The sequence below is a fragment of the Tympanuchus pallidicinctus genome, unplaced genomic scaffold, assembly GCF_026119805.1.
Source record: "Tympanuchus pallidicinctus isolate F22 unplaced genomic scaffold, pur_lepc_1.0 scaffold5, whole genome shotgun sequence".
NCBI lineage: Eukaryota > Metazoa > Chordata > Aves > Galliformes > Phasianidae > Tympanuchus > Tympanuchus pallidicinctus.
In genome coordinates this window covers 49,750,349-49,776,000 of record NW_026294769.1, presented here as the reverse complement: position 1 = coordinate 49,776,000, position 25,652 = coordinate 49,750,349, and the positions used below count along the sequence as shown (strand labels likewise).

Genomic DNA, 25,652 nt, shown 5'->3' with positions numbered 1-25,652 from the left:
TGAACAGAAAAATTTCATTACTGAAGATAAACATAACGGTTTTGTGTAAAAAATGTGAATTCTGAGTTTTTTGCAGTTTTAAGGTATGAAAACATAGATACTGAATATGATGATTTAATTCTAATTCTTTTTGTAATCAACTTAGCAATATCTGATTTTTATTTACTTAAAATATAAGTAAATGAAATGTTTTCTGGACCTAAGCATAACTACCAAGATCAAATCTTGTTATAAAGAAATTACTTTTAAAATTGTATATATTTAGCCTGGGTCTGTTCAGCCTGGGTGAAAGGAGACTGAGAGGAGATCTGATAAATGTTTGTAAATATCTATAGGGAGGTGGGAGGCAAATGGATGAGGCCAGGCTCTTCTTGATGGTGTGTAGTGACAAGACGAGGATTAGTGGCCTAAAACTTGCACATGGGAAGTTTCCTTACTAACATCTTTTTTTGTGACAGAGAACTGCAACAGGTTGCCCAGAGGGGTTGTGGAGTCTCTTTCTATGGAGATATTCAAGACCCATCTGGATGCTAATGTGTGACCTGTTGTAGGGAACCTGCTTTAGCAGGGGGGTTGAACTGAACGATCTCTTGATGTCCCTTCCAACCCCTGCAATTCTATGATTCTGTGATATAAAAGCAATGCTGATCAAAAGAAACAAACTATAAAAGCAATCCCATTTTAAAACTTTGCCATCAAGGAAAGAGATTTACTGATGATTACAAACAGCAGAACCTTGATTAACCTGTAGCAAGATCGTCAGCACAGCAGCACAAAGTCTTGCTTAGCTGCTTACAAATATATCAGGTTTTAGATCATAGTCCCATGTGTAAATGGCATTCCAGAAGTTAGTTCTTTGTTTATGATACCTCTTGCAGTAGCTTCAACTGGACAAGATACCTTTTCTTCCCATCACAGACTTTTTCTTCGGCTTTAATTCAGGTCATTTAGAGATGCTGTTGCAGACTTATAAGCACCTCTAAGGCTGGTGAAATAATTATTGCCTGTGCTATATAGCACTCAGAACATTTCTGGGAAAAGCAATATAGCAATATCAAGCACTATGTTAGGGCTGGATTCCTATTGACAGCCCCAGTCTTGAGGGAAAACTGGCTGACAAGGATAGGCAATTGTAGTTGCCTCATGACTTATTTCCTCACCTTTTACTCTAGGTTTCACAAACAGCAGATTAAAAGATGAGTCTGATCCTTTATTTAGTTTGATAAAAGAGGAATACAATTCACTGACATCACATAAAATGCCTCAAGTTCAAGAGAAGGCATAAAATAAGAAAGTCTGTAAGAAGTTCTAAAAAGGAGAGAATTGAACTCGCAAATTTATACACAAAGAAAAAAAATTCTGATGTAAAGAGAAAAGTTCCAATTAGCATTACGTATTGTCCACGAAAACACATAGAAGCATTTTAATTTATGTTGTTTTATTTACTATTTAGTGACTGGTCTTCTAGAAAATAACTATTTGAAACTTTGACCCAACAATACGCTTTTATATAGAAATAACTTCTTTCTCATCTGCTTCAATAATGAAATTAGGGAGGAAAAAAAAAAAACAACTAGCACTTTTCATAATATTCCTACTATTATGTCATTGTTCAATGTTCTAAGTACTGTCAATTCTACTAATTAATGGTATTTTATGCTAGTAAATTATAAATGATGACAAAATATTTCTAAGAATCCCTGTGTACGTATGGATACATGGGTAAAATACTAATATATTAATGGTGAAGCATCTTCATCCTTACTATCCAGAAAATGGAAGTGAAAAATAAGGCCATTATAAGATTCAAATAATTTTATTTGTCATGTCAGCATCTTCACTTATTCATTTAGAACATATTCCCTCAAGACATGCAAGAAATGCAAAATTATCTCTACAATAGCATGCCCGTATACCAGAGAAAATTTTAGTCATATGTTGTCTCTGAGATAATGCATACATTATAAGTAAGCTCTTCTAAAATATAAAATTTAAAAGACTTTCCAGTTGTTTAATCCTGTCAGAGATATTTAACCTTGGAAAGATACTCTGTCTTATAGAAAGATACTAAAGAATACTATAGAAAGATACTAAAGCTTATAAAAACATTTTCCCCAAATTTCAAAATAAATATTTTTTTTTTGTAAATTTGAAATTCCTCATCTTAAAAGACATTAGAAATTGGACTATAGTGGATATTGCTAATACTTTATGAGTATCAAACATTTCCAAGTCATTAAATGAAAGTAACGAATCAATAAGTGTTCTGGCATTGCTCGTTAATACATCATTGAAGCTGAGATTTATTCTTATATCCTTCTATCCTAAATATCCTTCATAATTAATTAATTGAAAGACATACGATATTGGGCTGCAAATTTACATTAACAGTTATTCTCAGTAAAATATTTTTGAATTGGGTCAGAAATGTAAATCGACTCTGTGGGTCAAATTCACCCATATTTCCCTGTAACCACAATGGAATTACTACTTTTGTCATTAACTTTCAGTTGACTGTTGTAATAAAACAGTCTTCTACCTGCATGTATATTTCTGAGCAAAGAAAATGAAATACTAGAACTTAACAGAGGGAACCTATACTTTCGGAAGGTCTGGACATTTGAAACTGGTATAGCAAGAACCTGCAGCCTCTTCTGGCAGCAAGGTTCATCCTAATGTCATTTAAAAAGTGTTTATTTATTAAGAATTTTACATTAAAAATCCAAGCTGACATGGGAAGCTCAAAATGTGCAAAAAGCTGGGTAAGCTGTTCACCTTACTGATACTAATTTTCTCCAAGATGCTCAGAGGAACCAATTGCCACTGACTGGCATTATCTACTAGATTTGGAAGGTGGGTTCCAGCACCTTTACACTGTTTTTCAAGATTTTTTTTGTTATTTTTATCCCAAGCACTGACTTTGACTGCTTATGAAAATCCCATTGGGAGAAATCTCTGCTGTGAAGAGAGACATTTCAAGTAGCTCTGACATTTCCTGAGTAATTCTATAAACATGAGATGAAATTATGCCTTAATGCCAGAAAGCAGTCATGTCAGAGCTCACTGTAAACAAAAATCCTTCAAGTGTCTTACACAAAGATGGTGAAGCCCTTGGTGCTGTTTTAAACTGAGGCCATGCAACAAGTCAAAAACATATACTGGAATACTGGAATACTGGCTATCTGGATGACCATGCATGTTTATTTCTAGTACCACCTACACAAGGGAGTTTCCTTTCTACCAGTTTAAGATTACACAGATTGCATAAGATGGAGCAAAAATCACTAACTTTCAAACACAGGGATGCTTTCTATAATCAAATAAATGTCTTTTGTAATGTCAGAGTTGTCACATAGAAATATTGTTTCACCATTGTGTCCTTTACCTTATTTCCTGCCAATTTTAACCAATTAATCACTCAAATATTATTTAAATCTATTAAGCCAGTCCTAAGTATGAATGTCAGCTGCAAGTAATAAAGAATATTGAGATTCGCTTCTGAAATTATATAAACTGGAGAACAAAATGAGTTACTCTTTTATGAAAATCCCATGGGTTTTGTTTTCCCCAGATTCCTCTGCCAGTGCTTACATATGGTGTTGAAAAGCTCAATGTGGATAGAAAAATCACTTGTTTCTTCTGGTCTTGCTAAAATGGACAGTTATTTCATTGTCAGCTCTCTTAAAGAGATGATAATAGCATTACTGCCTCGACAATCTTCTTCTTTCATACCCAACTCTTATTTGTCTTTCTGGAGCTGGCTCCTCTAAAAAATGAATGTTGACTTCCAAGAAACAAAAAAGCACACTCTATATACAGCGTTTCATGCTATTTTTCAAGAAGCGTTTAGTGAAATCAGAGAGAATACATCCTTACAATTAACTTCCTAGTTCAATCTTTAGAAAATCCCTCCTTAGCTGATTTTTCTTAAAACAATAGCTATATTTCTACAATATTTATTTCAAAACAATCAGCTTCAACTAATCCAAAACCATTTGCTCATTTTATGTGCAATTCATACCAATTGGATATAATGTACTGGATATAAATTATCCACTTACTTCAAGAAATGTAGTTTCAAGAAATATAATTGTTCAGTGGATGACAATTAATTATGTCAATTAATTATCTTTCGGTTCCTCCTGATTATTCCTGTCCATTTCCCACCTTACGTTTTCTCCCATCCTAAGTTCTATATTGATTTCTTAGTCCTGAGAAGGTGCAGGAAAGGAATGGGGCTGCACAGAAGATTCTTTGTTGACTTACAAAGGGATATTTTTTCAGAACAACTGCCTGTGTGCTTATCTGAGAACCACAGGGAAATCCCATTTGACATCATCATAGAAGATCTTCATGAATTCAGCGTGACTTCATGAAAATTGACAAGCTGATTCTAATCAAAAATATTTTGTAGAAAATCTATTCAATTTTATGATTCATGAATCTTTTGCAAGTGGAAGTTCTCCTCATAACAAAATAAGCAAAATAAGTTGGTGAAACTTATATAACATTTGCCTCATTTTTCTGTTCATTTTGTCATTCTTTTGCCACTTTCAAATGTCACTCATCACCTCCACAACAGCCATGAAAGTTCTTCATCTAGTATTTTCTTAAACGGAGCTCACCTCAGAGAAACAGGTTTTCTATTCTCTTACTGTGTGTGAAGCAGTTTCTCACTTGTGAACAAGATGAACACTGCTCTAATGGCTCATAAGAAAAATGTAGGTATAGAGAGCAGAAATGTGTGCACTCTGTCTCTATAAATACCACTTAGATCAATCTTGCCCATTAAAAATACCTGGGATAAGTGACAGGATTTTTCCATAGTTCTAACCCTTCAGGGATGTGTCTCATTCCAGCATTACTGCCTTGCAATAAGTTTTTCTGATTGGTCAAACTACCCTAAATTTGTCTGTCTGATGAGGAACCTTCTGTGTATTGTCAGCAACACTGGGAACCATGTCCCCTGATGAATAAATGAAACTTTCTTCCTGAACCATGGGTGCAAGAAGAATTCAAATGAAGCTGATGTTTGGAGAGTGGTAAATACAGACCTGTTTGTGGATAGATCTGCAGCTCTATTTTTGAGCTGAGTCATCACCTGACACTTGTGCTGTGTATGGCTGAGGAGGAAAGGCTTTTTTCCTTCACCGTGTTCAATGCAATACATCATACCATGCAATAACTCTGACAAAAAAGATTAAAAAAACAAGCAAACAAGGCTATGCAGGTATTAATGAACAGTCCTGAGTTATTCAAGAATTCTATGAACTCTCTTTTCAGATATTTCTACAGGCACTCCATACGTTTTTAGTGTTTGCATGATATGCACCTTGCTTTATCATTTTAGTGAAATTGCACAATCAAATGAGTTAAACATTACATCAGAAAAAAAAAACTTGGAAACTGCTATTATTAGAATTCTCATCCTTCCATAGAAGTTAAAAATATCTCATTTACTATTGTGATACATGTTGATTAGTTTTGATCTACCTCTGGTTCAAAGGTTTTTAATGTGGCTTCATGTTATTCCAGAATATGTCACAAGGACAGTGCAGGCAGAGATGTATTAGATTTATACATATAATTCCTTCATCTGAGTTTAATCCTTAAAATAATGTCAGTATCACTTCTTTTTTCTGAGAATTATGCAGTTACACTAATGAACTAGGAAAAATAAGCTATCTTTCTATGCATACTAAAAACAGTAATGCTATGAATTGATGTCAAGAAGACAGAATCTATTTAAGTATGTCACAGACACAACAGTTCTACTATTTAGCAATCTTTCTACTTAGGCAAAGGTGAATGACAGCAGTAGATATATTAATTTTGTGAAAAATGATGATTTGTTTGATACTTGGTAAAGAACCTGATATCTGTGATGGACTGCATTTTAAGATGATGGTTTTAACAATCTTAAGAGTCAATAGTCCATACCTGCTGCTGCCAAGCATAGGCAACAACACAATCCCTGCTACGACTGTGATGGTTTAAGTTACTGGGAGAAAATTTTTTTTACAGTTTGAAATATCTTTTCCACCAAAGCGCAATGGAGCAGTCAGTGAGTCATTTCAGAACCTGCAGATTGATGTCTTCTAGATAAAAGGCTTGAGACTGTTTCATCTGAAAGTACTCTAACAAGCAAAATATCTGCAGGTTCTTTACAAAGATTTTCTGTGCAGAAAAGCAGCTTTCTAGGGGACCATTTCCAGTATCATCACACACCTTATACTTTCCACTATACGGTTCTTTATCCTGTTCTTTATAATAGACATAGACCAGTAGGTAGTGTTAAATAACCTACAACAAACCTCTCACACAACCACGGATGACTTGATTCTCTAACAACAAGGCTGTTAAAGTAAAAAATAGTAATTTACATCATTCTGAGAAGAACAGAGTTCAAATCATGTTAATATAATGCATTTTCAGTGCTTTGGTAATTTTAATGTCTTTGATTAAACCAGAGAAATGTTCATAACGTGTAGTGTTACATTTAGATGGCACAGATTTCTATATAATTCTTCCTTCTTTACTATAATAACCTTGTAATATCTCAGTAATATAGTAAAAGAGATACAGAATCATTTATCATTATTATCACTAAATTTTCCTGCTACTACCTCATGGAGTAAAGTAATATATTTTTTAAAACTCTGTGGCAGAAAACAAGGCATAATGCTTTACTTGATCAACGACATATCAAAACCCATTAAGCAACAAGGTATGCATATAATTGTATTTTCACACAGTTCTTAAAGACATGAGCGAGCAAAAGGCTCACGCTGGAAATCCACTTACTAAAAAGCAGTCTTTAATCCTGCACGAGTGTGTGGACATGTGGCTCCTGAGAGGTAGGGGATAAGGCCTTTTGCTTTTGAATGGAGATATATGAAGGAAAAAAGCATGTGTGATGGGAAAGTGAAAGATTGAATCAAAATGAGTATAAGTGTGTGATGACAATTCAGGTAGCACAGAATCACAAAATCATAGAACCATAGAATCACAAAATTACAAAATGACTTGGGTTGGAAGGGACCCCAAGGATCACCAAGCTCCAACACCCCCTGCCACAGGCAGGCCCACCAACCTCCCCATTTAATACTATACCAGGCTGCCCACGGCCCCAACCAACCTTGAACACCTCTAGGGATGGGGCATCCACAGCTTCTCTGGGCAGCCTGTTCCAGCACCTCACCACTCTCTCTGTAAAAAATTTCCCTCTGACATCCAACCTAAATCTTCCCTCCTTCAACTTAAAACCATTTCCCCTTGTCCTGCAGTTATCTACCCTTTCAAAGAGTTGATGTTCCTGTTTATAGACTATAAACACGTGTATGTAGCCTTAACTTAGGTATCATAATTTCCGGGTTCTTCAGTTGCAGCCTTAGCATTCATTTGGAATAGTTCTGAGCCATTGTAACAATAAGACTATAATGAAACTTATCCATATCTGTATTGTGCTGCTGAAAAAAGCTGATCCCCTTGGGCACTTGGCAAGTATAGTCACTGTGAAGCTTTTTCAGCTACTTGAAGCAGTAATGACACTGGCAACACAGTTAGCTACAACCTGCTTGATCCTCCGGGGAGTTAAGGCATCTCTAAATTTCACAGCTATTTTCTAAATCAGGTGAAGTAGACATTCATGAATGTTTGAATTAATTTGTATATATTAAAAATAAATATAATAAAGAAAGCATATTCTGGAGGTTTGAATCACTTCTACACAAAGTTCCTTGTGAGCATCTCTTTGCTCTGGCTTCCCATTTTCTCTTAGTGCTCTCCAACTTTCAGTTCCTCAGAACAGGAGTTAACATTTGTCTCCTCCTGCTCTTTCTGCAGTATTTCTTTTGTGTCATTACTTCTCTTTCTTATCCCACACAGGACCGTATCATTCCCCTTAGCATCACTTCTGTTATTTCCCTTAATTTCTTGAGTTTTCCCAGATGGTATTTATTTTGGCTCTTGTTATATTCTTCCCCTTAATGTCTTCTTGGCTTCTGTCCTGTCTGCTCTCAGACCCAAGTTACTCATCTCAGACCATGATTTCTCTTCAGCTTCGTAACATGGCAGAAGGAGGCAACACTAGAGGAATCCATGTCTGGGATTCTTGCTCAAGATCCCTGCTCCCAGCAGCCCTGCTTTACAGGGAATGCGACCCCAGCATGCTGAGGGAAGCCACTCAGATCTCCAGTGAGGGAGGTTATTTCTTCATGTGCTTTGACAGAATAAGGCATGTTCAGCATTGGAGGATCTTTGGCAAACCCTTCTTTCACAAGCATTGCAAAGGGCAGAGACATTTTCCTCAGTGACCTCTAAGGCCAATTTCAGAGGGGCAGCATAGGCAGTTTCGTCAGTCCAGGGAAATCTCAAAGCAGATTTTAAATTCCATTTCTCATGTGCCACCAGATGGAAGCTTTCAAGCAAAATGTTAATAAAACTATTTAACCTTAACTGGTCAATGCTATTTTCCTTAACTACTTAGGAAAACGTTTGCTTTAATCAAAACTTTAGGAAAAAAAATATTTCAGGGATATATCCAGCTACAATTATTTAAATCTGGCAGAGCAATCAGCATCTGAATACAGAGGCTTATGATTGAAAGCCTCTGGCAGCCTTGCTTATTGGCATTAGAACTCTGCCACTATTACAACATGCTGTTTATATAACAGTTTCTGTTAAATTAAATTAGTTATCCTTAATCATGGCAGATATATTTATATCTATTTTAAATAGCTCTCCAAATGTTTCTTTTAATTCTTGCACATAAATTCTAGCATAATGAGATAATGCTGCTGTATTTTCATGAGTATAATAAACCTCTTATAGTTTGGACCAAGCTGAATATATCACGGAAGTAAGAAAGAGAAGGAGATATTGGCATAATCAGAAATGAAATACATTTGATATGTTAAGTTTTAGAAAGTTCACAATGTAAGAAGGATGAAAACGACATGGAAAAGAACAAAGTCTTCGCTTATACAAATATTAAATATGGCTTTGGCTTTATGTGTTTGTTTCTGCTCTCATTTATTCAAGTAAATCTTATTTACTCTTCCTGTAGAATGAGTAGTGAAATCAACAAAATCAGTAGAGACAAACAGAATTGAAACTAAAATCAGATGCCACAAATGTAAATGAATAGTAAAGAAAAAGAACTACGACCTCCTGGACAGTGCTGAGGTAACTGTGGGAAAACTCCCATCTCGAAAAATTACTGATGTGTAAGGTTTTAAAAATTATTAGAAGAGTGAAATATCAAAAGGAACAGTCAAGATTATACTCCATCTGTAACTTCCACTTGAAAAAATGGACTTTGTTTACATACAGTAATGCTTTAATATCTTACAAATGATTCTACAGAAGAAAGGTTACGTTTGCCTGGGACAATGTTAAGATCAACTGGATTTGAAAATGTCATCTGCATTTTTATAAAAATATTTCTTCAAATACAATTTGTCTAATCCCTGCACTGCCACCTGAACTGTCAGAGGTTCACAGAAACATAAGCACTATGAAAGAAGACCCAAGGAGAAAGGTTAATTATAAAATGTTACAGTAAAGTTCCCAGCACTTGTAGCTTTTCATTACATGTATAACATCACACTGCACAGTATTCTTTTTCTCCACTCTCTCGCCAGTGTTGTTCATGTGAATGTGAAAGTCCTACAAGCCAAGTCGTACTGACAGTAAGTTCAACAGCTCTGCTGCATAGCTGCTTTCTGTCCTACATGATTTTCACCCCAGACTTATGAGTTTTTCACTATATAAAGACTCTCATTTTTATTGTTCTCTAAATAAGGATTAAAAATCAAGTTAAATGTTCAAAAGGGAACAGGAGTATAAGAGAGCATAAACACTTCACAAAACATGATTTTTAGTGTATTTCTTTCCACTATTCAAAAAGTCATGATGCCTGGAACTGAATTATACACTACAAGTGAAAAAAATACCAGAAGACTACAAATTAATGTATGTTTAAAAATTATTCTCTAACAACACAATATGTCTACTATTTTCTGTGTTCCTTCCCATCACAAAGAGCAATGCAAACCTAGTGGAAAACCACATCTGTCATCCCCCTCATATACACGCAAGCAGAGTGCTCTGGTTTGTGAGCCCAGTGCTCACTGCTAGTCCTGAAGGAAACACAACAGCTGCCCCTCTGTCCCTCTGTGGGTTTGGCTTACCTTTCCAGGAGTAATTACACTGCCTGCTCTGTAAGTCTGCCTAAAGCCCAATGAAGAGGCACTGCTCCTGCAATGCACTGGGGAAATTCAGACAGCCTGCTCCATCCCATGATAAACCCTTGACCACTGGAATAGCTAAATTTATTTGAGGTGTAAAATAGCTCTCCATGAGCTTCTCAGGAAAACCCATAGCAAAGAATCTTCATCCAGAAAAGGTGACTTTTAGTAATAACATGTCTAATATATTAAAGAAAAGTTCTCTAATGTTAAGTACAACACAAAGACAAAAATTGTCCTCCACTTTTTTAAGCAAAGCATTATCAGTTAAATGATAGAATCTTGCAACAGCTTTTAATGCTTTTTTAAATCTTTCTTGCAATTATCCTGCTTGATACTTCCTTTGCTCATAAGTGACTAAAAAAAAAAAGAGAAAAAAATCCAGCCTATTTTTTTTTTTCCTGAGGTAATTATTCGTCATGTTAAAGATTGCAATGAGTATATATCTAGGCTGATAGCTAACATAGCAATGCTGCTTGCTGCAAGCTTGCTGTGAAACATACCTAACATCAGCAATTATTTATACCAATAGGCTAATTCAGTGATTCTGAGGTGCTATTTCCCTATATTTTATGTCCAGCCTTTTCCTGTACTGTTCCATAAGTAGTTCTCTGCCAAAGACATTAAGGTAATTAAAATAATACAAACCCATTTAGTTGAAACAAAGAATGTACTGAAAATTCCCAAGACCAAAGGCAAATGAGCTTAGTTACAGACATTGCTTTTGACCATCATTTTCCCTGTGCATATTTAATTGGAATGTCATCGTTTCCCTCTTAGTCCACTGAAAACTGCAACTGATAGTGTGTTTTCCTGTCTCTGCATACAGTACCAAATACAGTCTTATTAACACCTTGGATTTTTGTTGGTTTCTTTTTTTACACATTTATCAAATACACAGAGAGGGAAACAAGGCATCTCCTCAGAACAAAATCTAAGCAAATTCCTTAAGATATGATTTGCCCCTTAATTAAAATCAAGTATCTCTTCCACGAAATCTTAATAATTGAAAACTATTTAAATTGTTACCTATGTCAGATAGTGAAAGGGATGTATCCGTACCATAGGCACACATAACAGAGTTTATATTACATGACCAATAACTCTTCCGGGGAATTCAGTGACAGGTCAAGAGGTCACCATTGATTAGGCAAAAACTATTCCATTTGTGTCATCACCCAGACAGCAGGTGGGTTGGGAGATGCCTGGAACCCATGTACTTTTATGTAAATAAGTTGTAATCTTCAATATTTTCAGTGTATGCCAGAGTTACTCTCTTAAAGAGCACATTAATTAAAAACCTTCAAAAGAAAACAGAAGTCTGATAAGCTTGTGAAATTTAATTTTAAAGCAAATTTCCTGGTTGAGGAAAAAAAACTAAATAAAGTTCCATTCAAATATATGTATAATTTTTTGCTGAAAGATGGCTTCAGACCTGAAAAAATTTTCATTTCTGCAAGCCAGCTTCATAAATGATAACAGAATATCCAATATCAGCTATGGATGCAACCCAATTTAGGGAAATGAGATTTCCTATAAAGCAAGCAAACAAAAACCAAATGACTTTCACAGCTGTTTTTACTGCTTTTTCTCAGACTATACTTGAAATGGCTAAGAAGCATGTAAGTGTCATAACCCACTTTATTTTGTCCTCCACAAAATATTAAGGATACAGCACTGAGCTTCATTAATAATGATGGAAAAATATCCATTTTAATGGATAGGCTTTAGTCTTTAAACTTAACTGCAATATCAGTGAGGCAATATATCTCAAAGTAATCACCTCAGCTAAAGGTGTTTTTATTATATATAAGGTCTGTGACCTTATTAGATAGCAAGAATGAATGCTCAGAGAGCATGAATCCAGTTTATTAACAAAGCATCAATGAAACCCGTTAATCAGAGTATAAGAAAGAAGGGTGGAAAGTAGACTAAATTTTATAGTTATATTGGCAGATGGCAGAATTACTGTTTTCTGAAGAAAATCAAGGGAAGTATTCCATGCAAACTGAGACAAGAAATACAGAACAACTTAAGAATAAAGGAAAAAAAAAAAAAAAAAAAAAAAAAAAGGAAAAGGAAAAGAAAAAATTAAAAAAAAAAGAAGGAAAAAGTTATTTCAGGAAGAGAGGAGGATAAATAAATTGAAGACCTGGACAGGCTGGAGAGCTGGGCAAAAAAAACAGGATGAGGTTTAACAAAAGTAAGTGTAGAATCTTGCATCTGGGGAGGAATAATTGCATGCACCAGTACAGGTTGGGGGATGACCTGCTGGAGAGGAGCTCTGCGGAAAGGGACCTGGGTGTCCTGGTGGATGACAGGTTGGCTATGAGCCAGCAGTGTGCCCTTGTGGCCAAGAGGGCCAATGGCTTACTGGGGTGCATTAAAAAGAGCGTGGCCAGCAGGTCGAGGGAGGTGATCTTCCCCCTCTACTCTGCCGTGGTGAGGCCTCATCGGGAGTACTGTGTCCAGTTCTGGGCTCCCCAGTACAAAAAAGACAGGGATCTCTTGGAAAGAGTCCAGCGGAGGGCCACGAAGATGGTGAAGGGCCTGGAGCATTTCTCCTATGAAGAAAGGCTGAGTGAACTGGGTCTGTTCAGCCTTGAGAAAAGAAGACTGAGAGGGGACCTGATCCAGGTCTATAAATATCTAAGGTGTGGGGGGCAGAATGGTGAGGACGGACTCTTTTCAGTGGTGAGTGGAGACAGGACAAGGGGAAATGGTCGGAAACTGCAGCATAGGAAGTTCCGCACAAATGTGCGCAAGAACTTCTTTACAGTGAGGTGACAGAGCACTGGAACAGGCTGCCCAGGGAGGTGGTGGAGTCTCCTTCTCTGGAGATGTTCAAGACCTGCCTGGATGCCGACCTGCGCGACCTGCTGTAGGGAACCTGCTTTGGCAGGGGGGTTGGACTCGATGATCTCTGGAGGTCCCTTCCAACTCCTACAATTCTGTGATTCTATGATTCTGTGAGTATATGGAGTTAGTCAGCTCTCTACACCCTAGATAACTCTTAAACTGTGTTCTTAAATATGGCTGAGAATGCACTGAACCTGTTTGAAACACTAGTGTATGGTGATGGGATGAGCCTTCCAGTACTGTACTGATAGCACTCCAGTTTACTTAGGGCTGAAGATGGCACATGGGATCATTTGCAGGTCCAAAAATAAATTTTCAGACATGAAAATCTTAATGATGGTCTTGGGAATCTTCCAGGGATGCTGGAGTACAGCTCACTCTGCTAGCTCACTCTCTAATGCCTCTCTTGACAAGTTTCCCTTTAACATTGTAGCTGAAAAAAACTGATATCTAAATTTCCCAAGTTTGCCTGGCATTTTTTATCCCTGTAGCAACCTGCAGACAAATTCAAGAGCAGGAAAAAATGCAATCATCGCCTATTGCCAGTCTCTGACATGCAGATTTTTACAGCTCTGGCTTATTAACTCTACACAAGATGATTTGGAGTGTGTTTTTACAGGAGATGTAGGTGCTATACAGGGGAACACAGCAGGACTTGTTACGCAGAGAGAAAAGGTAGCATTTGGCTAATAAAGTCAACTCCCAAGGAAACTATGGATTTAGGCAGCACATGGAAGTGTTAATTTTTTTCAAAGGCAATAAGAAAGCTGTCTTTTATCTCAACTAATTTAGTCCTTTCATGGTCGAGCAACAAACCAGAGCAAATTGTTCAACAGTATCCCCCTTAAAATGTCAGAAGTACTTTGCTAAGCAGTCATTATTTATATCATACAGACTTCTTGCACCTGCTTTTACTCTTATCATGGACTGGTTCAGAAGTATTCACAGAAACCATCACCTACAAAGAAATGAAGATAAATGGTGTAGCTCACAAAACAGAACAACATCATTCTATCAGAAACTTATATTTTGCAAAGCTCCAGGTCCTTGCTCAGCTCCAATTTCTTGCTATCTCTGAAAGATTAAACCTCTTGAGAGCTACTGAATCTGCTGTTTGCAGGCAGAAATCTCCTTCTTTTTTTATCTAAGAGAGAGCGATAGTCAGGAGAAATCATTATTACAAATCCCCAGGATAGTCTTTTTTTTTTTTTTTTTTTTTTTTTAAGATGTTCTCTCTATTTTTAAATCTAGTTTCATTTTGCATGAGGAGTATTTCACATATCAAGTACGATTATGTATTAGAAGAGAGAAGGGAATGCTTTTCTCTTCCTGTTTTCCTATTTAGGTCAGATTTTGTACCTGTTTAAATCAGCATAAATGTACAACTGTACACATTTTAGCAGAACTTTTATAATACGACTGATTAAAGACATAGATCCTTTTTTTTTTTTCTATTTTTTTTTACAAGGGAAGAGAATGAAAAAAAATCTGTTAATTCTATTCTCTGCAAAATCCAGATGGTTTGATTCTGTCTTTATTGTCCAGTTTGTGCATTTTGCTGTTTGTTACACTTTTCTTTCCAGTTGCCTTGTTTTTTCATCATGTTCTCATTTCCTGAGATCTTATCCATATTGATCCTGAGTAATTCAGTGTATGATGTGGTAACTGTGTAATAAAGTGGTTTAAAATCATTGAGCACAATCTTATCCTCACTTGTCTAATTAACATTCACTTTCCACTGAAGCTGAGCAGTACAGTGAAGAAAACAGGAGGAGGTATACTGGTGGTCTCATCAGTCCCTATTCCCTGATTTGTCCCCAGATGCAGTGTGGCAATCAGTCCTGTGTATAATGTTGAACTCAAGTTTCCTTATGGTCCTCCTCTTAGGCATAATTAATCAGTCCTCCTATTGATTGCATTTTGTATGTAGATTCTTAGACCAGAAAAACACATTCCCTGAATGCTGTCCTGCAGCAGGACTTCATCACTTGATCCAACATAGAAACTATTCCCATTTAGCAAGGTATGATATCGCACATGTTAGGCATATAATGCATGGTGGGTTGGTCAGGTTGTTCTCCCACTCCCTCCATTTGACTTCCAAGAAAGCTGTATCACAAACATTGAAGTTACACACAGTAACAGGCCTGATATCAAACTTACCACTAAATGCTTTCTGAAGACAGAGAACAACTTTCAGGTAAAAAAAAAAATAATCCTATTTCAAGGCTTATGTAAAAAGTTAAATAGTACACTTGCATAGTACAGAATGTAGCACTGGTTAATGGAAAATTCCAGTTGATGGAGCCTTAAAACTCTGCTCATGCTGCATGCAGCTGTAGCATGCGTCCTCACTCTTTTGTGCAGAAATGAGTAAGAGCTACCCATTCAGCTTGCTTAAAACCATCACAAGGATGCCTTCACCCCAGGGATGAAGGTGAGGGCATTGTACCTTGATGGTACAATTTTTATAATCACATTCGGAAAGACACATTGTAACACTACTGTCTTCTGTAGAAAGACGCAGAATTCCCTTTTTGATGTTGTGGGCTAGATTAAGTTCCAGCAACTCAGCACAGACTCCTAGTACTGCTGTCGTTAGCAAAAGGCCTAAAGGCCTTTCTACACATTCTGTGACCTGTTGGTGTGCATCATGCTGCTACAACTGTTTGATTACAGAGACAGGCCTAGCCATGTGTGACTTCACAGCAGGATTTACCTATGCTTTCCTTACACAGTCTAAGCCAGAACTTGCTTGGATGTGTGGTTGATTAAGTAAGAAGCTTATTCTCATAAAACCGAGAGAAGCCACCGCATGAAGTCCCAAATGCTTCAAAGAGTCAGAGTAACAAACATGATGGGAAAGACCAGACATGGTTGAGTGACACTACTGGCTCCATCCCAGTGCTCCCATGCTTAACTTGGAAGAATTTCTGCTTGCCCTGTGCTACCAGCTATTAAAGAGCTGGCCCAAAACAGACAAAAAGAATGGCGAAGAGACTCTCAGCCAAACCTGCATCCTACATGTGAAGAGCTTTTGTGAAAGCATATACGAGTAGTAAGGACATTCCTAGTTGCCATAATTTATGACCGAAGTTTTCAAAAAGTATTATCTGTTTCTCTTAACCTCCTAAACTGAAAATTAAAGCATATCAAAGAGCAAGTGCACGGCTTGATCCATACCACAGCTTGTTCTAAAGGTTTATATAATTATTGGTACAACAGGATTTGCATCTAACAACCTATTCTTCCATTTGATTAGTCATTTAGTTTTATGACATGCAAATGATGAAAAGATGCTAAAGAGTCCATCGTAGGTAAAGACATGAATCTGTAAGACATCAGCATTTGTTTTAAAAAGGATAGTACTCTGTTCTTCAATTTCAATCTGCTGAATTCCATAGATAAAAACAAGACAGACAAACATTAAGTCATTTTTAATGATTTAATAGAATTCAAATGAATCAGGTTCATTAGAATCTAACCATATGCCATAATTAAACTGCCATAATTTTTCTAATAAATAAATAAGGACAGTATCAAAACCTACAATAATAAACTTGGTGCATCATGTCTCTTTCTGGACAGTTTGACCGACTAGGGCTTTGAACTATGCTTTCAGTTTCTCCTATTTTATGAACTAGTTTTGCTTATCATTCCAATCAACAGAGGAACTAATAGTATTAGACAATATTGATGGTAAACTGCATGTACAAGGGCTGCTCTGAAAGTAATGCCTCCTATTTTATTATGTTGGCCCGTGACATCAGAGGCAGATGCTGCTGATGAGGCATTAGAAGTTGAACCTTTGCACCAATATTCTGTTACACGTTGTTGCTGTGTGACAGATGTGTGTGACAGCAGAGGGGCAGTCTGACACAGTGGCATTTGACATGGAAGTGTGAAGCAAATGTGCATTACTGAACTCCTCCATGTGGAAAAAATGGCACCCACAGACATTTATTAGTGCCCGCTGAACATTTATGGAGACCAAACAGCGGATGTGAGCACACTGAGGCAGTGGGTGGCGTCTTTCAGCATTTTCTTAGCACTGACCATTCAATACTTATGGAAGTCAGATTTATCAGTAGCTCTAGTGTTTTTTTATTCACCATATTACACTAGCCAAAAATACACAAGCAAGCTGAGTCAAATAATGATAAATGCTTTCTTCTGTAAGTTTTAAGCAGGATCTGGAGGGTACATTTCCACTTTACACACTGGTTTTCTGGAGCGAATTTTGCCATCTAACAGAGGAAGGAGTGGAACCATGAAAGGGCTCCTATAAACAACCTCATGCCCAGGGTCTCCTGCTAAGTGAACACATTTAGCCTGGAGGATGACTGCAACGCAGGGACTGTAGAAGTAGCTCCTGAGCAGTCCTGAGAGGTAGCTTTTGCTGGGTGAATTGCCTTTAAACAGTATGTCCTGGGAACACCTTGTACTTGCTGTTATCTACTTAAATAAACACATGCCTTCACAGGGCTGTTTCACTGAAAAAATAATTTTGCTGCCAACATTAAACATTCTTCACAAAACAAATACATCTGCACATCACTGACATGTCAGAGCCTGGACAGCTGGCACTGTTCTGCTTTTATACCAGCTCTGTTTTGTGCTAGCGTATGATTCAAACTCTACAGTGCTTTCCATCAACTTCTAGGTGAAAGCAGTTGTAACACTGTTTGTTATGCACAGCAAATTCTCAAAGCAGTACATTCTGAAATATTTTAGCTAACACAGACTCCTGCAAAATGTTTTGTCCTTGCAAAATGTGACCATTACACTGGACCCAAACAAATAATAGACTATATAGAATCAACTCTCAGATTATTAAATAATTAATCCTATAAAATAATATCTATTAAAATGAAGAATAACTCAATACTTCTGATAAGAAAAAAGTTATAATTATTATGGGAAACTTTTTTACATTTTAAGCTTTGTACTGCTTCACTCAGATCAGTGAAATATTAGGATTTACATTAAATCCACAAAGAGGTTTTGCAGTATCTTACAGTGCTCAGGGGTTTAATAAAACTATTTATGCAGATAGTCTTGAGGATTCCACTTAATTAACTTAATTAATAATGCTATATGTAGACTGTTAGACAGAACGTACACTCTGTCTAATTTCTTGGCACTGATAAGGTTGCCAATCTGTAAGAAATACTTCTGGAAGTAGTGCTTAGGAAAAGAATACCACTGATAACATCAACTTATTTTGCCAGTGTCAAACGATCAGATATTCCTGAACTCTGTATTACTTCCAACACTAGCTTGGGTGAGCATTAAAGAAACATCTCAGCTGTACTTGCTTCTTCTGCTTCCACGAGAAGTTAGGTACAACTGAGATCTTAACACTTAGTGAGTAAATAATTTACACCTGCACAGTGTGTTCTTGACAGAGTCAAACTTGAAATATTTAACATATTTTTAATGCAATCTGTCGTCTGACATAGAAAAAGAAACACTTTCAGCTTCTAGAGATCAAAATATGTTGTCAGTATTTGTTGTTGTCCCTCAAATAGTCACAACACAAAATGGTTATCAAGTACAGATATCTATGATAATAATTGACCAAGTTAGAACAAACAAATTAGAGGGGAATTTAGATCTTCAGCAGAGACAGCTCTCAGAATTCTAAAGATCAGCAATGTATTTTCCATAGGAAGATGCTATTTCATAATTTTTACAACAGCTGCCTCTGTAGCAGATGAGAAAACTGCATTTTTATTCTCTAATGGACTCTGAAATATTCTTAAAATACAGAATTAAATATAAAAATATGAACATAGAATACCCAATTGCTCTTTAATTCCTACATTTGCAACACGTATAGACACATGTATATTGTTTTGTTACACAGGATTTCTGCTATTGTTACTCTCATCTTAATATAAATGTTACAATAAATTGCATTATATTTCCCCTACAAGATTAATTTATGAAACCACAGTGTGGTTGATGGTGGCAGCTGAACTCCTCAATGGAATTAATTAAAGGATAATCTCCATTGCTTTGCAGCATAGGAACCAATAAATGGCTGCTGAGATTAATGGCTGAGCGAAGCTAAAGTGTTTAAGGAATTTGAAACCCCATTTATAAAAGGAAGAGAGGTTACATCTATGCAGAAAACTGGAACATCAAAAATAAAACAAGAAAAATACAAAACAAGAAAAAAACAAGAAAAAAAAAATCCTTCTCTTGTATCTGGAAGGGAAGCTTCTTCGTTTGACAATTCTGTAGCCTACACGTGAACTTGGCTAGAATGTAAAAGAAGGCAGAAATGAAGCAAAATTGTGTGCGCTGCCTCTTTTGATTGTGCAAAGCAAGGAGTACACAGGGAAAACACTTAAAAATATATTAGAGTAATGGGATATTACTGATGAAAAGATGAATATAATTTTTTAAATAGAGACTTTCTGAATGCTAGGATTTTACGCATTCAAGTCACTTTCCCAAACAAAATCTGGGAAATGATAAGGCTTGCAGGGCATGTGGAGAATTTTTTCTTCAGAGCAACTACCACGCTATCCTTTGGGTGAAATTGCTTCTGCATCTTCATTGAATCTCTCTAGCTGGCAGAAATGAGATCTGTGTGATATTTAGGCCTTCTTTTAGCTTTTGTGGAAGCAAACAGAGTACAGGTGTGTGCTACAGCAGATAGGGTGCTTTCTCTCAAAGTTTGCCCAAGCAATAATTTTTCAATGCCATTTTCAAAAGAGCTGTACAAACTTTTGACAGCAACCATTGTATACCATTTGTTTTAAATTAAATGAAGGATGTTTTAAGCGCCATACACACATTTCTCTCATTCCCTTTGCATCCAATATTCTCCTTAGCTTTGATTTCCTCTTATAAAAGTTCTGTAAAATTTTTTAAAATTCTTCTTTTCACTATTTTCTTCTAAATAAATAACTTTCAAATTCTGAAGTTTCCATTCATAAGGGGGTTTCCACTTTATTTTTCTGGCTATATAAAATTAATTAAGTTTAAAGTTAATGAGGGATAGAGTATGGTTAAACTTGCCATACCCACCCCACAGCGCATCTTTACAGCTGATGATGGCTCATAAAATGAAGTAATCGCCATCTAAGGAGAAAGACTTGTTTCAAGATAACAAATGCATTTAAAAGAAAAGGGGAAAAAAAAAAGTGAAGTATATGCATCACTGCCTGGTCTGCTAGCATCTGTTCTGGTGTTATGCTACATGAGAAACCTGCCTCAGGAGCAGATCTCTCTCTCAATCCATCTGTGTGAGAGGGAAAGGGAAAAAAGCAATCTCCCAGGATGTGGCCACTTCATCACTCTTTCAGAGCTTAATTCTTTGGAGCATTGAATTAGGAAACATCAAGACTGGTGTGGAAAAAGCAGAATTCAAAGGATGAATAACTCACGTTTCTCACTTCTGTTAGCAATTAATGTTTTGGAGGCAATAAAGTTAAGCTAATAAGTTCAGTCAGAATTATTACCAGTAATCTTAGGTACAATTATATATTTTAATCTATGAGCGCTAATAATGTGCCAGAAAGGTCGTTCATTGCATTCTCTCAATATTGCTTTCTCAGCATTAAAGTCAGAAGTAAATTTACTGGATCTTATTTTCCTTAAGGCCTTAATTACATAGATGGAAATGTACTGCAATACTACAAACCATTCCTAGACCTTCAGCAGTAGTGTACTGGGTGGTCTTCCTTTAGATTTCTCTAACCTTGCACCACTCACACCCACTTCTAAAAGCTTTTTTATTTATAAAAGTCTACTGTAATGGAAGCCACTTGACAAGCAGAAATACAGATCAGGAAACATTTTCTTCAAAAGCCAGAAACTGTTTAAAACTTAACAAGGATGTTAAGGTTTGAGAAGGTATCTTTATTAGTCAGATTCTAATGTACACTGACTTAGAAAAAAATCTCAAATTTATTTATTTTTCTTTTTTAAAAAAACAAATCTTAGCTCTTGTTTTATTTGAAATATTCTCATTTTCTGGGAAATCAAATGTTATAAGTCCTACATAAAAATAAATATTGTAAAAGAGTATCTTGGGAATCTGAAGGCTTGACTTATTTTGAGCAGTGGTCAGGCTCTGTGAGTTTCCATCTCTTTCAGCAGATCTGAGATCTTTTTTCCTTTGTTATCAAAAAGATGCCCTTCTCCCTTTAAAGATGGTCCTCACAATTCTCATATAAATGTCAGTGTATCCACTAAGTAACCTGGGACTGACACTGTCTCACTCTCAGTCACTGTCTGAGTCTGATCCTCAGTGATAACTTATCACTTTGCAAAGCATTTTTAGACAGCTAGACTGAAATATATTAGGTGTTACTCTATAAATTCTGTATAATACTTGTTATCCTCTATATTTAATCACTATAATTTGATTCCAAACTCCTTTTAGGTCCTGCTACTGATGCAAACACAACATGTTTGATCTGAAGATTATTTAGCTCTGACACAAGTACTGCCCTGTTCTCTTTTATATATATATATATACCTATAATGTATCGTTGTTATGACAGACTACAACTAAGAAGTTAAGTTCTGTCATATACCCATATATTAGCATATTTCTTAAGTGAATATAATATAGCTTACTTGTAGATTGGCTGTTTGAAGTCCTAGCGCTTAACCCTCTGTTATGCACCATTTATTGGCCAGGTGGGATTTATCCCAGATTTTGGCATTAGTCAGACATGAGACTTTATCTAATCTCAACCAAAATTCCAGCCTGAAAAAGCCCAGTATGTCTGAAGAGCTACTGAACATGCCTCTGAAAGGCTTTAAGATGGAGACCCAAGCAGTTAAAATAAGGGTTGATGACATGTCTAATTACAGGCTCTTTCCAGTTTACATTTGGCTTGTTCTTTTGCAGAAAAATGACCATATAAACAGGCTGTGAAGGGCTAATTTGTTGTAAGGAAAATGGTGACGCGAGAAAAATAAATCTCTCACGTGGCAGGGACTTGTTCACTTGTTCAATAGGTCAACAGCAGAAGCCCACAGGGTAGCACACCTTGCTACCCTTGCTGGGTTTGCCTGCCTTCCTCATTTCCACCTCACCAGGCACTGTGGCTGCACAGGACCTGTTATCTACCTGGCTGCTGTTGAGGAGTAGAGACAAACTTCTTCACACTCAATGTGCCACTAAACAAAGCTTCCACCAGTTTCTGCTTGCCCTTACACTTGAAATCAAAATCAAAATTATTATTCTTAAAATGGTAACGCAGATCTTTCACTTTTTTGACTATTTGGGCTTATGGCTCTCTGACATATTCTGCACCTCAATTTATTTTGTACTTTGGCAACTGAGTAATATAATTTGTGTTTTGTCTTTAGCAAACAAGATTGCTTGTTCCATCTGAGAGCACCGGAGAAGAATCAGGTGAATCCCTAATGCATAATTTTTAATCATTACTTCTTACAAAGAAACATCATTCCTATGGGACTGAGGCAATTTCTCAACAGACCTACAGCAGCACTGCCCAGCCAATTACAAAAAATAATAAAAAATAGTAGCTAAAATGTACTTTAAATATTTTCCTGTATTATTTATGCACACTGCTCTCATTTCATAATAGTTACATAAATATGCAGGGCAAATTTCTTGATTCTGATAAACACTGCAAAAACCCCAGTAGTTTGAGATACTTATATTCCACTGCTGAATTCCCTTCGGCAGCCAATAAGAAAATAATAAAAAGTAGTTTACACATTTACAGGACCTTTCATCTAAAAGTCTCTAAGGGGCTTCGGAGATATGTTCAAAGTAACATTTTCATCTTACAGCTAAGGAAATCAAAGGCTAAAAAGATTAAAGCCCAAACCTTTAAAGATGTCTTTGGAATTAATGGAAGCCTTGAAAACCTTTCAGGATCGGCATCTAAGTGACTTGTCCAAGGATGCACCCTGTGAGCAACTGGAAAATAAAATACAGGTGTCATGAATTCCTTTTTCATTTTTTTAAAGGCTACCAGAGAGGAACTATGTATATTGAGCAAATACAGCTAAGCAGCTTCATATAATACAAAAAAAAAAAAAAAAAAAAAAAAAAAAAAAAAGGAGGAATCTCCCTGTCAAAAATGAGTACCACAGTACTCATATATCACTGCAGATATGCTTGTTGACTCAAAATAGCAAGTACAGACAAACACTGTGTATAAATGTGAATGATCTAAGGTGAAATATGTGTTCTTGTCATGCATTGCATTTTGAGACATCTCTAAATACCCAAGAGTTGCCATGAGTTGATCATGCATGTATGTGTGTAAAAAAAGGCTGACTATTTCAAATGAGGATCAGAGTCTGAAGTTGGATGTCGTGGATACATCACTCAAAAGATCCCTATCCCGGCTCTTGTCTAGCTGAGGGGCTTCATTTATGGTCCACACACATAACTTTACCAGTGTTTACCAACAAAAAAAAGGGAGAGAGGAGTCCGTATACCCAAGTTTGTGCGAGCAAATGTTTTTTTCAGAATTTAACAGAGATTTAGAATATTTCTAAACTTCATCATTTGCTGATGTGAATTCTTTCGGTAATTTTAATTAAAGATATGATCCTGCTTCTGTTGAAAATATCATAGACTTTGATGATATATGATTGAAATTACAAGACATACATTTTATTTAACTTTCTGATATTAAGTGGTCTGGTAATCAGGTCAAAAGCTTTCAAGGAGTATTAAATTTATACTCAACATCAATCCTTTGTAATTTTGTACATACTTTACATATATAATAAATATATGTCACAATATAGAATTTTACTCTAGGATTAAATAAAAGTATTTTTATTATTAGTGTCAGCATTTGTTCTCAGGATTTTTCAAATTTCAGAAATGCTAACATTTTTTAGCTTCACACTTTGAAGAAAATATTGACAAACAGAATGCTTTGAAAATTACAGGTATGAAGAAAATGGAATGAAAAAGAAACCTCCTGGATGATGAGACTATTCACAAGGAAATGTGGAAACACTAAACAGACTAAGATTTTTTAAACAGGAAGAACCCTGGAGCAGGTGAGACATGCATACTAGTTAGAAACAAAATTTATTCAGGCTCACAGGCCAATCTATCTTCCATCATAAGATGACATTTGTTTTAGAGGCTTCAACATCTTTTAGTTTAACTGTTGATGTTATGAAATATTTTTTTGGTTTCATTATAAATGTTTGCTTTTGGGAGTTTACAATTCAGTGAGTAATATATTTTTTTCATGTTTGAACTACTTCTGTTTAGAAGTGATTTTTATTGAAAACGTAAGTTCTGCATTTTCCAGTTGTGCCAAAGAAAAAGGAAGTGTGCTCAAGGGGTGTGATTTGCAAAACAGTTAAAAAACAACTATAGCCTATGGTTGTAAACAGTATCCAAAACTAACTAGTGTAAAAATATACTTGATATCTACAAACTGATTTTAAAAGGTGACCCTTAGTTAATATTCAAACACATTTTTATTACCTCAATTCTCGAGACTATTCACCTTCTCCTATATGGTACCTCAGTGTTTTTCTGTATTACTTATGTTCTAATGTCAATCCGACAGAAGCAAACTTCATAAGCACACTCCCAATATTTGCCAATACTACTTCAACCTCAATTCTGTCTCCTGAAGAGTTCCAGCTGCAAATCTGTTGCATGAGCACAATCAATACATCTCAAGATATCTCATTTCATAACCCTTTCCCGTCTATATGATTCATTTCACTAAGCCCAATGCTTTCCTTTATAACTATTTACATACAGGACTGTATTCATCACATGTATCAGCTTCCATGTCAATTTTAATAACTAAAAATATTTGTTAATTCAGGCAGTTTGCATTTCTGGATATCTGTCTTGATTTGATTGTAATAAAAATATTTAGATGAAAAAAAAAACAGTTGAAAATGTTTCGAAATGAAGATGTACAAAACCTGAGGTATCTAGTACCTCTTGAACCCAATTGAAAGCTTTTGTTCAATAGGGAAGAAAATACATCAGAAAATTCAAAAGAATGAAGAGAATTCTCATGCCAGTTCCTTTAATGAATCACTTTAACTCACGCTAAACAAAAGTAGGTTATACAGAAATGTCCTCCTACTAGCAAGTACTCTTCTCAGACCACAGGTTAAGGCATAAATTGCTTACAGTGTAATACTGGCAATTCTTTCTCAGGCAGAAAAAACTTTTACAGAAAAAATGAGTTTAATCAGTCACACACATATGTACAAGATCCACATAAAACAGCTGTCTGATCTGTCTTCCAATTTTAAACAAACACAATGCCTAAGGCCATCATACTCCTTTTCCTAGATGGGCTTTCTATTTTTATACGTTTGATTTTTCTTCTGCGGATAACATTTGAAGGTTACAGTCTTCATTAACAATTTCCTTCTGTTCACTCACAGATGGATGACAGCTATAATTTGAGAGTCATTTTGGAAAATTTGGCAAATTTCCTTGACACCTGCATGCTTCTTTAGAGACCACCATTGCTCTTTTGCACCCAGCCTGAACAACCATGGCTTTCTTACCTACTGGTCAGGAGGAAAGCCGCATTT

The 25,652-nt window shown here is 36.1% G+C and overlaps 1 protein-coding gene across 6 annotated transcripts in view; it reads right to left on the bottom strand.

The window, feature by feature from the left end:
• RALYL (RALY RNA binding protein like) overlaps window positions 1-25,652 on the bottom strand; it is a 371,615-nt gene that overhangs the window by 321,531 nt on the left and 24,432 nt on the right. For 3 of the 6 annotated variants that reach the window (XM_052703330.1, XM_052703333.1, XM_052703332.1), the window contains exon 2: window positions 22,937-23,028. The exons of the other annotated variants lie outside the window; for them this stretch is intronic. The gene's annotated coding sequence lies outside the window, so the exon portion shown is untranslated. The remainder of the gene's footprint in view (window positions 1-22,936; window positions 23,029-25,652) is intronic. 6 annotated transcript variants of the gene reach the window in all.